This window comes from Primulina eburnea, chromosome 4, assembly GCF_022965805.1.
Source record: "Primulina eburnea isolate SZY01 chromosome 4, ASM2296580v1, whole genome shotgun sequence".
NCBI classification, from domain to species: domain Eukaryota; kingdom Viridiplantae; phylum Streptophyta; class Magnoliopsida; order Lamiales; family Gesneriaceae; genus Primulina; species Primulina eburnea.
In genome coordinates, this window is record NC_133104.1 from 24,386,303 (window position 1) to 24,399,486 (window position 13,184).

Genomic DNA, 13,184 nt, shown 5'->3' on the forward strand with positions numbered 1-13,184 from the left:
TTCAAATACATTATTTATTTGGCCAACTTTTATTTTAGGAGCACTTATACTAATTAAAAGTTATATTCCCCATATAGAAGTCATACTTCTAATTTTCCTTGTACTTATAAACTCCTTTATAAGTCGTTCAACTTATTGAACTAATTTTCTTCTCAACGGGATCTGGAAAGCTAATACTTGTGTGACCCTCAATGATTTATTGATACAACTAGCAATGAGTTCACATCTCAATGTGATTCAAGACTAAACATGTCCTTATATGAGCATACCCATTTGCTCCATTCTTACTTATCATGTAAGGTCCAAAATTAAGACGACGTAATCCAACTGCATGCAAATATAGGGAAAATGAATAAATAGCAAATTAAATTGTTTTAATTGCTTAAATTGATTATTTTGACATGTTTATATGATTTTAAAGTAGTTTTCTACTTGAATGCATAAAAGTGTATTCTTATATATTATTCAAGTTACGATCGAGGAACGGAGACCGATGACTAAAAAATGAAAATTGTTTTTATTAAATAATTGTTTAAAATAAGGTTGATGCTTTTTATTATTCTTTTAAATAAGGAGTTTTTGGCTGATTTTATACGCCGGGACGTAATTTTTATCGTTATTCGATTTTCAACAAAAATACGAACGTTTTGACAACTCGGCTAATAATTTCACAAACTTTCCTAAACGAAATAATTTTTAAATGCATAATTTAAAACGCCTGCTTATTCGTTTTCTTAAAACATGCTAGAGTTTTTTTTATTTTTTTTCATACCTCACATAGCATTCGGCCGAACCATAAAATATTTTTGACATTATTTTAAAATAAATCAACCAACTATAATTTGAAAACCAGAGTAAATACTTTAGCATAAAATTATCCAACATTTTACTCAACCTAAAAATAACATTTGAAAAGTATAGCCCGTAATATAACCTCTCAAAAATATCTCATAACATAAATAAAAGTCATAAAAATATCATTAACATCACTTCAAATCAAAAATCATAACTAGTGCGGAAAACTAGAGTCGGTCCTCGGGTTATGTGCATCTTTAGTCCAGCAAATTCAACCATCAAGACCTTCATAAACATTATTATCATAAACACCTGAATCAATCACACCTAGTGAGTCTCAAGAATCAACACACCATAATCTTGATAACAAGTAATACATATACAAAACGCACGCACCGTAAAAATACTTGTACTTAAAATATCGTTTTCATGAATATGCATAAACTTTAAACAATAACATTTTCCTAAACATTTTTGTAAGGCCCAAGAATTTAATTACTGTAATCAGACGTTGATTAATTGACAGAATTGAGGTTATAGGAACTCAAATGAAGAAGCAGGGCATCGTTATATTATAAGGCAATATGTTGGACCGAACATCTTAAGATGTTAGACCGAACATCTCGCGCCCGAGCGGTAGAAAAGAACCGCCCGAGCGCCAATTTTACTTCTTGGACAGAAAGTATGGCGCCCGAGCGGTAATTTGTGACCGTCCGAGCGCCAGGAGATGTTCGGTTGAGGATCTGGACAGAAACTTCCGCGCCCGAGCGGTAATTTGTGACCGCCCGAGCACGAGTCATGCAGGATGAAAAGTTGCCACGTTTCCCTTAGCATGCGATTTGTATGTGTATATATATATATATATATATATATATATATATATATATATATATATATATATATAACAAACGTATTTTTCAGAGAGAAAAGAAAAGGGAAACCGAAGGGAAACGCTGGGATAATTGTTGTTTTTTTGCGATTTGAGTATAGCACCGAGTTCCTAGCGACGAGAGCTTCAACTGGACGTAAGTTTTACTACGTTTTGATATGATTTGAAATTATGATGTTGTTGGAATTGAATACACGTCATATATGATGTTCTTGACATGTTAGACATCATAGAATCAAAGTCAGATTAAGAAACGGACTGATTATGGAATTGTTATGAATTTTGGAGTTGAATTGATATCAGAATTGTATCATTATCAAGTATGAGATGTTAGAATTGATACCTGACTGATATGATATTACTGGGTATATTGAGATGATGACGTTATGCTGTTGAAACGAAATTTGATTGAGTTCTGATTATATCCAGTACTGATTGAGTGGTGTATTAATACCGTACCCTCGATATTGTTATTGTCAGGTTGAGTATTGACAGGCTTTGAGTTCGAGACTTCGACAGAGTCAGAATAACAGAACGACATGTATAAATTAATGTTGAGTTGGGATTGCACAACTCGAGTAAGGTTTGACTCGAGTTTTCTTAAATCACATACTGTAGTTTATTGCCTTGATTTGCATTGATATTTGCAATTAATGAGATTGATATGTGTGGGCTATTGATTCATAGCCAATGTATGTGTTGACTGCTGATTCGCTAGTCATTGGCTGAGTCGTCTAGTTACTGGCTGATTCGTCTAGTTAGTGGCTGAGTCGCTTAGTCACCGGCTGATTCGTCTAGTTATTGGCTGATTCGTCAAGTCCTTGGCTGATTCATCAATTCTGTGGCCGATTCGCCCAGATACTGGATATATGAATTATATCGATGCCGTTTAGGAGTTGATTCATTCCTATCGACTGAGATTCGATATATTTATCATTATTCAGACACCGAGATCCCTAGATTAGGATTGTGTCGAGTCTGAGACGACGCGTCGGTTGAGTCGAGTCTGAGACGATATGTTGATTTACATTGTTTATATCATTCATGTTTGTTGAGTTGCTACATGTGATGATATAGTATTTATGCTTTTATATATGTTTTTATATGATTGCATGTTTACATTGTTTATACTGGGATTTATTCTCACCGGAGTTATCCGGCTGTTGTCTTGTTTTGTATGTGTGCATGACAACAGGTGGGGCTGGATCAGGGTCAAGAAGAGGATGAGAGAAGACAGTTAGCGTGGAGATCCGGACTTAGAAGTAGATCTGTTATATCACCTGAGGTGTCGTGAAGAAACAGTAGTTATTATGATTTATCGTTGTACAGGACTTATACTTAGATCTGAGTAATGATCTTGTAAATGAGATATGACTTATTTCATATGCTGCGTACTCTTGAAATTAAAAAAAAAATTTAGACCCTGTTTATTTTAATTGATTAATTATTCCCAAAAAGTGATTAAGAATTGAATTAAGTTCGGGTCCTCACAATTTTCATGATGCATAAACTTTAAATAAAAACATTTTCATAATAATGCATCAACTTTAAGCGTAAACATTTCCATAACCTTTTCATAAACATTTTCATAAACATTTTCGTAAATATTTTCATATCATCGTAAATATATTCATTTGAACCTGCATAACTTGGACCTCAATATTTTTCTTTTCCTCATTCTTAACATGTATTCTTTCATCATGATCATTAATATTTTTCTTTTTTATTGAATTCAGCGTTAATTGTGACTTTCCTCAATCCTCAAAAGTCTATGGATCCATCTACATGAAACCACAGCAATGGACGATGGGGACATCAGCGACATAAGATCAGTCAACTGAGCCTTGGCCTATCCTCAATCATATCCTCATATCATCATTAGTCGATGGATCCATCTACATGAAACCATAGTACTGGGCGGCGGGGACATCGACGAAAATCTCGTCAACTGAGCCTTGGTCTATCCTCTTTTGAATAGAAATACGATCGTCGGGGATCGCTCTGGGGCCTTTTCCCATAAATGGGCTCTCTCTGGGCCTTCTCCCCTCACGATATTCCCATTCTTACCTCAAATCTCATAACCTCAATAGTCACAATTACTTCACTTCCTTCAACGTTTTACATTCTTATCACTTTATAAAAATCATGCATTTAATATCTTTTTCCTTTTAAAAACAAGCATGCAACATTTCTTTTAACGTTATCGTTTTCTCATAAAAATCCATAAATATTTTAAAAGAAACCTTTTAACATATAAAAATCCATAATTCTTTTAAATAAATATTTCAACATCATAAAAATTTAAAATATGCATTTAAATCATAAACATTTTAACATATTAAATCATAACCTTTTAAAATGACATTTTGACATAATAAATCGTAAACATTTAAAATGACATAATAAATCATAAACATTTAAAATAAATGTCATAAAAATTCATAAACATTTGGAATAATCATATTAGCATATAAAACTACATTCAGGACACTGTCATGACGTTTACTAATTTCTAAGTATAAAAAGACCGTTTTACCCCTGGACGTAAAATTTCACGTTTTTGACTTTTTCTTAATTTCAATGACTCTAACATGTCACAAATAATTATTTAAGCTTATATAATTTTCTCGTATTTTTATTTAGCTTAAATCGAGAACTTTTATAATTAGTCTTTAAATAAGACATATTAACGCGTTTTAGTCCCGAATTAAACCAAACTTAATATAAAATTCTCCAATTAAAAAATTAGAATTTTAATAATTATTTGAGCTTAAATATAATTTTCCCTAATTTTATAAAACATAAAACTTGACGTTTCAATTAACTCGTTAATTAGCGTTTCGTGCGGCGATTAATCCCGAATAAATCCAAAACTCATTATTTTGATCCCAAATTTTAACCAATTTTATTCTACCCTTCCAAGTCATGAGCCACCCCCGTGGACCCATGGATTCAATTTTAGCCTTTTAATTTTCGTTTTTGACACACTAACGAACCCACCGAGCCATTTCCCGATTTACTCGAGCCACGCCCAAGCTACCTTGAGCCAAAACCTAGAAAACCAACCTAGGGACCCTACTGACCAAGCCCAGCCCAAAAACCCAGCCCTGGCCCGCACAAAAACTTGCTGTAACTCGGCCCATATTTCTGCATGTGTGTGTGTGTGTTCTTCCTTGTATGTCTAGGACTCGTAACCCAACTAGGACTCTCCCAGCCGAGCCACCACTGAGCCCACATGACCCTCAACATCCCTGGACCACGCCCAGACCAAACCCCTTGGAACCCCAAGCTCGAAGCACCTGAATCAAAGAACACCAGCTGCGCGACTTGCTTCTCCTCACGGTTCCTACTTTTTCTTCGAGCCAGCAGCAACCCAGCCGCCCCAACCCCTAGTCCGACCCCTGTCCATGACCCTTGGACCCTGATGGACCTACCTTGAGCCACCTAGCCCCAGCAGCGAGCCCCCTTGGCTGCTGTCATCTTCACAGATCCGGCGAGGAGTCCCTTCTCCATGGGACTCCTCCTTGGCTGCACGCGAGGGGTCCTTTCCTGACCCTGACCCAAGTCCCTTAGGACCCAACACCCTTACCAGGTAGAGCCCCTAAGTCCCATGCACAAGAACGAGGCAACAAGACACATACATGCACAAAAACCTTCAACTCACACAAACCTTCAACTCTCGGCCCCCCTTTTTCTTGATTTCTCTCGGCTATTCCAGCTTGATTTAATCATGTTGCAGCGTTTTGTGTGTGTTTCTAGTACCCTAAAATGTGTGCAAAACACCCTTAATCCATACCTTAACCATGGCTGTAAGCCCAAGATTATATTACTGTAATCAGAAATCATTAATTGATAAAATGATGTGATTATAGAAGGAAAATACCGAGAAAGCCAAGATGAAGACATGTATTATGTGCGAGGACAAAACACCTCGCGCATATGCGCGAGAAGAGGCGCGCATATGCACGAGCATGGCAGAAGACCTCGCGCATATGCGCGAGAGAGGGCGTGCATATGCGCGAGTATGTGAAGAGAAGAAATGCTAAGACAGTAGGTCTCGCGCATATGCGCTCAGACAGGGCGTGCATATGCGTGAGCAGTTGAAGTGTTATGTGACAAGACAGTAGGTCTCGTGCATATGCGCCATTGAGGGTCGCGCATATGCGCGAGACGTGCAATACAAAGAAGTTGGCCACTTGTCCTAGCCATGAATATATTATGTAAGTTCTCCTTTTTCTTCAGAATTACATCAAGGAAACGAGATCCGCCCGTCTGATTTTCAAGTCTTCTCAGATTTTAGAATTGTGATTTCACGAGATCCGCCTGTCTGATTTACGATCCGAATTTAGTAACGTGTTTCTCTCGACAAAGGCTTCACACGGACGTAAGTTTTCTTGTTTTTTGTTATGGTTTGAAAATATGATATTGAAGGAATCACGATATGATGTATATTATGTATTTTTGAGATTGTAGTAATTGTATAATCCAAACCAGATCGGAGAACAGATACCATATGAAATTTTTATGATTTTCAGATGTGATTTGATTGAGATTATATAGATTTGGTATCAGATTGTGTTGTTGATTGATTATGAGTTATAGAGATTGAAGTCTATTGATATTGTATTGCCGGTATTTCGAAATTGTACCGTTATACCGTCAGAATTTGATAAGATTGAGATGTCTTGTTTGAATGGAATAGTGATATTGTATTTCTAGAATATGTCATGCCAGATTGGTATTGAAGACTTTGAAGACAGAGCAAAGCCAAAACCCGAAAAGAAATGTATAAATCAATGTTAACCGGGAGATACGACTCGAGTTTCCCAAAACCACATACTTGCTTGTTATTGTTTTAATACCTTTGTACTACTTGAATGTGTATGCTTATTCTATTGATTTATAGATAAGCAGAGAATAGAAGATAGATATCGAGAACGAGTCTTTGGCAGATGTGCCTAGTCTTCGGCAGAGGTGCCAAGACACTAGATGTTTGGTTTATATTGTTGTGCTTAGGAGTAGATCGACTCCTATTGCAGAGATTCAATATAATGTGCCAACGTCCGGGAACCGGGATCCCTAGACTAGAGAAGATTCGAGTCAGAGATTAAGAGTCAAAGAGTTTGATTTATAGTTTTATATCGATTCATGTCTTTTTGATTTGATACATGTTATTGATATCTGTTATATGCTTTTTTATATGTTTATATGAAATGCATGTATACGTTTTTTATACTGGGAATTATATTCTCACCGGAGTTATCCGGCTGTTGTTGTGTTTGTATGTATGCATGACAACAGGTGGGAAAAGATCTGGGTTAAGAAGAGGATCTCAAGATTAGAGTGGAGATCCGGACTTAGAAGTAGATTTGATTTTCAGCACTTGATGTAGTTGTTGAACACTAGCTGATTATGATTTTATTCTGTATAAGACTTGTGCTTCGGATCATGTGTATATATTGCACTTGAGTTGTAAATGAAATAAGATTATCTGTGATATGTTGCGCACTTATGTCTTTTTTTTTTAAAAAAAATTTAGACCCAATACAATTAATTGATCCAATTAACCCCAGAAGATGAATTAGGTTCGGGTCCCTAATACATGCTAGCATCACATAATGTTTTACTGCTTTAATACATGTTTACCTGATTATCTGATTTGATTGGAAATGTGTATTATTGGAAAATGAATCAGACCCGATTCTTGATCAGAGGTAAGATGATCAGAGGAGTACTGAGACAAATTTGTCAGATTTGATTACTAACCTTTTTGATAATTAGATATGCCTCCTCGAAGAATTCCGGAACAGGGTAGTAACTCAACTAATCCGATGGATGTCACAGAAACCCCGATGGAAACATTACTGAAGAGATTTCAGTCGTTTAAACCGCCGAATCTGAAAGGAACTGAGAAATCAGTTGACTGTGAGAGCTGGCTTGATGACGTTGAGATGTTGTTTGAATCCCTTGACTATACAGATGAGCGAAGAGTTAGACTGTTTAGATTGATTGGGCACCAATTGCATGACGTTGCAAAGAATTGGTGGCTTACGACAAAGAGAGCATTGGAGCATCGAGGTACAGTTATTACTTGGAAAATATTTAAGACTGAATTTTATCAAAGATTTTTCCCAGCATCGTACAGAAAAGACAAGGGTCCAGAGTTTGCTAATCTGAGACAGGGTCAACTGAATATTGAAGAATATGCGGCCAAGTTCTCTACCTTGTTACGATTTGCTCCTCATGTTTCTGAGAATGATGAAGATGTTGCTGATCAGTTTATCAATGGGCTGAATCCTGAGATCTTTACACTGGTAAATACCAGAAGACCAAATAATTTTGCTGATGCTTTGAACAGAGCCAAAGGAGCTGAAGCGGGCTTGATTATGCAGAAAGGAGCTTCGTATGTGGCACCAGTACCGAAACAACAACAACCTTCCCCTCAGTTCCACCAACCCCCTCCCATATTCGAGACTGGCAGTAGCAGCAGCGGGAAGAAAGATCATTTGAAAGCCCGAGGGAAAAAGTTTAAGAAGTAAGGTAGCAGTTCATCTAGCTCCAGTGGTTCACGACAGAGCCAGAGTTATACCGGGTCTATTTCAGAACTTGTGGAGGAAGACATCCCACAGAACAATGCCAAAGAGTAATTTGGTAGTTGAAACATCTGCAGACAGCAGGAACATTTTGCCAGAATTTGTCCACAACGAGGTTATCAACGATCTCAGGGAGCAGAATCATCTGGATCAGTGGCTCAGCCTGATAGACGATCATCTGATGTTCATTCATTCCATCCAGCAACTGCCCAGTCACAGCCGAGGCCAAGAGGAAGCCAAACTGTTAGCCAGCCTCCGAGACAGCAGGTCAGAGTGTTTGCTTTGACTGAAGAACATGCCTAGGAAGCACCTGATGATGTAGTTGCAGGCAACTATTCCCTTTGTGGTTATCCTGCCTATGTATTGATAGATACGGGTGCATCCCATACTTTTATTTCTGAGAGATTTGCCTTGATACATGCATTACCTGTTGAGTCATTATCTGTTGTAGTGTCTGTCTCTTCACTTTTGGGGAGAGGTTTGATAACAGTGAATTCTGTTAAACATTGTGTGTTGCAGTATGATGGCAATGAGATAGAGTTAGATTGTATCGTACTTTGGTTTTCTGATTTTGACTGTATTATTGGTATCGATATGCTGACCAAGTACAGAGCTACCGTAGATTGTTCCCAGAAAATTGTAAGATTCAGACCTGATATGGCTGATGAGTGGAAATTTTACGGTAAGGGTTCCAGATCGCGAATTCCTTTGATAACTGCATTGTCTATGATCCATTATTACAGAAAGGAGCAGAGGAATTCTTTGTGTATTCACTAAATGTACTAAAATCGAGCCCTACATTGGCAGATTTTTCAGTGGTATGTGAGTTTGCTGACGTCTTCCTAGATGAGATTCCGGGATTGCCTCCAGTTCGAGAGATAGACTTCAGCATTGAGTTGTTACCAGGTACTGTTCCTATTTCTAAAATTCCATACAGAATGGCACCGATTGAATTGAAAGAATGAAAATAACAGTTAGAAGATTTACTGGCCAAGGGTTACATTACACCGAGTGTTTCTCCTTGGGGTGCTCCAATATTATTTGTTAGAAAGAAAGACGGTTCAATGAAACTCTGCATTTATTATCGACAGTTGAACAAGGATACGGTCAAGAATAATATCCTTTGCCTCGTATCGATGATTTATTTGATCAGTTGCAGGGTTCTTCTGTTTATTCCAAGATCGATATAAGATCTGGATATCATCAGCTGAGAGTCAGAGATTCTGATATCTCGAAGACATATTTCAGAACCAGGTATGGCCACTATGAGTTTATAGTCATGCCGTTTGGTTTAACGAATGTTCTAGCTGTATTTATGGGTTTGATGAACCGTACATTTCAGAAATATCTCGATGATTTTGTGATTATTTTTATCGATGACATTCTAATATATTCAAAGAATATGACTGATCATGCTGAACATTTGAGAACCGTATTGAGAATTCTGAGAACTGAGAAACTGTATGCCAAGCTTTCGAAATGTGCATTTTGGCTGAGACAGGTTGTGTTTTTGGGACACATTATATCTGGAGATGGGATTTCTGTGGATCCTAGAAAAGTTGAGGCCGTGATCAGTTGGCCGAGACCAACATCAGTGCCAGAGATACGCAGTTTTATGGGTTTAGCAGGCTATTATCGCCGATTCATTGAAGATTTCTCCAGTATTGCTAAGTCAATTACCGAGCTGACTCAGAATAATGCACCGTTTGTTTGTTCAGAGGAGTGTGAATCCAGTTTCTTAGAATTGAAGAAGAGATTAACCAGTGCTCCGGTGTTGACTATCCCGTCAGGTAATGGTGATTTTATTATTTATTGTGATGCTTCTCACAGAGGACTAGCTTGTGTGATGCAGCGAGGACATGTTATTGCCTATGCCTCAATAAAATAAAGCCACATGAGACTCGCTATCTGATTCATGATCTTGAATTGGATGCCATTGTATTCTCATTGAATATTTGGTGACACTACCTTTATGGTGAGAAATTTGAGATTTATTCTAATCAAAAGAGTCTGAAATATCTGTTTTCACAGTCGGAACTGAATATGATACAACGAAGATGGCTTGATTTATTGAAAGATTTTGATTGGAAATCAAATATTATCCGGGAAAATCCAATGCAGCAGCTGATGCACTAAGTTGAAAGGTATGTTCTTTATCCTTATCAATGTTTGGTGTTTCAAATTTGATTGAAGATTGCTGTTTGTCTAGATTAGTATTTGAAACAGATTGTAAACCTTTGAGACTCTATGTCGTTCAAGTTGAACCAGAGCTGATTTTGAATTAATGAAGCACAGAGAGTTGATCAGAATATTCAGAACTCGATTTTGATGATCAAAACAGGGCATCAATCAGAGTATCAGGTTCGTAATGATGTATTATATGTGAGTAATCGTCTTGTGATGCCAGATGTTTCATATTTGAAACAGGAGATCTTGTCAGAAGCACACAGTAGTCGATTCAATATTCATCCTGATAGCAGAAAGATGTACAATGATTTGAAAAAACAGTTTTGGTGGAAACAGATGAAAGCAGATATTGCAGATTTTGTATCCAAATATCTGAATTGCCAATAGATGAAAGCAAAAATAAAGAAATCAGGAGGTCTGTTGCATAGCTTATCTATTCCTGAATGGAAATGAGATCACATTTCCATGAATTTTGTTACGAAGCTACCACGTTCCTCCCAAGGTTGTGATGTGATTTGGGTTGTTATTGATAGATTGACCAAATCAACATGTTTTATTCATTACAAGATGACGTACAGACATGACTAGATGGCAGAGATTTATGTCAGAGAAGTGGTCAGATTGCATGGAGTGCTGAAGTCGATTGTATCAGGTCGTGATCCTCGATTTACTTCGCATTTTGGCACAGTTTGCAGCAAGCTCTAGGTACGAAATTGCATTTGGGCAACTAGATTTTGGCACTAGTTGGCAAGATTCTTTGCCACTTTGTGAATTTTCATACAACAACAGCTATCAGACGAATATAGAGATGGCTGCATTTGAGGCGTTGTACGGCAAGAAGTGCAGGTCCCCTCTTTATTGGGATGATATCTCTGAGGTACAAGAACTTGGGCCTGATATGATTCGATATATAATAGAGAAAGTGAAGATAATTCAGAAAAGAATGAAGATAGCTCAGGATAGACAGTCCAAATATGCCAATGTTCGATGACGACCGTTGGTATTTGAGGAAGGAGACAAATTATTTCTGAAAATTTCTCCTTTCAGAGGCGTTGTAAAATTTGGCAAGAAAGGGAAGTTGTCTCCACGATATATTGGGCCGTACGAGATTCTCAATAAGATAGGTGATCGTGCCTATCGACTCGCTCTACCTCCATCTCTATCTAGAATACATGATGCATTTCATGTATCTTTATTGCAGAAATATCTCCTGATGCTTATCATATTCTTCAGCCAGATGAAGCCGAACTCGACGAGACACTGAGTTATTTTGAAAAACCGATCCAAATCCTTGATCGTAAAGAAAAACGGCTCAGAACGAAGACTATTCTGCTTGTGAAAGTTCAGTGGAGTCATCATGGCATTGAAGAAGCTACTTGGGAGACTGAATCAGATATGATACAGAAATTCCAAGAGTTATTTCACTTATGTGAGTTTCATGTTTAGCTTATGTTATACATTTCTTATTGTATCTGATTTTCTTGCCTGTGATTTCTAGGACAAAATCAGATTTTAGAGGGGAGAATTGTAATGTCCGAGATTATATTATTGTAATCAGAAATCATTAATTGATAAATTGATGTTATTATAGAAGGAAAAGACCGAGAAAGCCAAGAGGAAGACATGTATTATGTGCGAAGACAGAACACCTCACTCATATGCGCGAGAAGAAGCGCGCATATGCGCGAGCATGGCAGAAGACCTCGTTCATATGTACGAGAAGAGGGCGTGCATATGCGTGAGTATGTGAAGAGAAAAAATTCCGAGACAGTAGGTCTCACGCATATGCGCGAAGACTGGGCGCTCATATGCGCGAGCACTTGAAGTGTTATGCGACGAGACAGTAGGTCTCGCGCAATGCGCCATTGAGGGTCGCGCATATGCGTGAGACGTGCAGTACAAAGAAGTTGGCCACTTGTCCTAGCCATGCATATATTATGTAAGTTCTCCCTTTTCTTCAGAATTACATCAAGGAAACGAGAAAGCTCCCTAGGAATCTTCAAGTCTTCTCATATTTTAGAATTGCGATTTCGCGAGATCCCCCCGTCTGATTTTTTATCCGAGTTTAGTACCGTGTTTCTCTCAAAAAAGGCTTCACACGGATGTAAGTTTTCTTATGTTTTGTTATGGTTTGAAAATCTGATATTGAAGGAATCACGATATGATATATATTATGTGTTCCTGACATTGTAGTAATCATATAATCGAAACCAGATCGGAGAACAGATACCGTATGAAATTGTTATGATTTTCATATGTGATTTGATTGAGATTATACAGATTTGGTATCAGATTGTGTTGTTGATTGATTATGAGTTATTGATATTGAAGTCTATTAATATTGTATTGCCGGTATTTCGAAATTGTACTTTTATGCCATCAGAATTTGATAAGATTGAGATGTCTTGTTTGAATGGAATAATGACATTGTATTTCTTGAATATGTCATGCCAGATTGGCATTGAAGATAGAGCAAAGCCAAAACCCCGAGAAAAGAAATGTATAAATCAATGTTAACCGGGAGATACAACTTGAGTTAGATTCGACTTGAGTTTCCCAAAACCACATACTTGCTTGTTATTATTTTAATACCTTTGTATTACTCGAATGTGTATGCTTATTCTATTGATTTATAGATAAGCAGAGAATAGAAGATAGATATCAAGAACGAGTCTTTGGCAGATATGCCTAGTCTTCGGCAGAGGTGCCAAGACACTGAA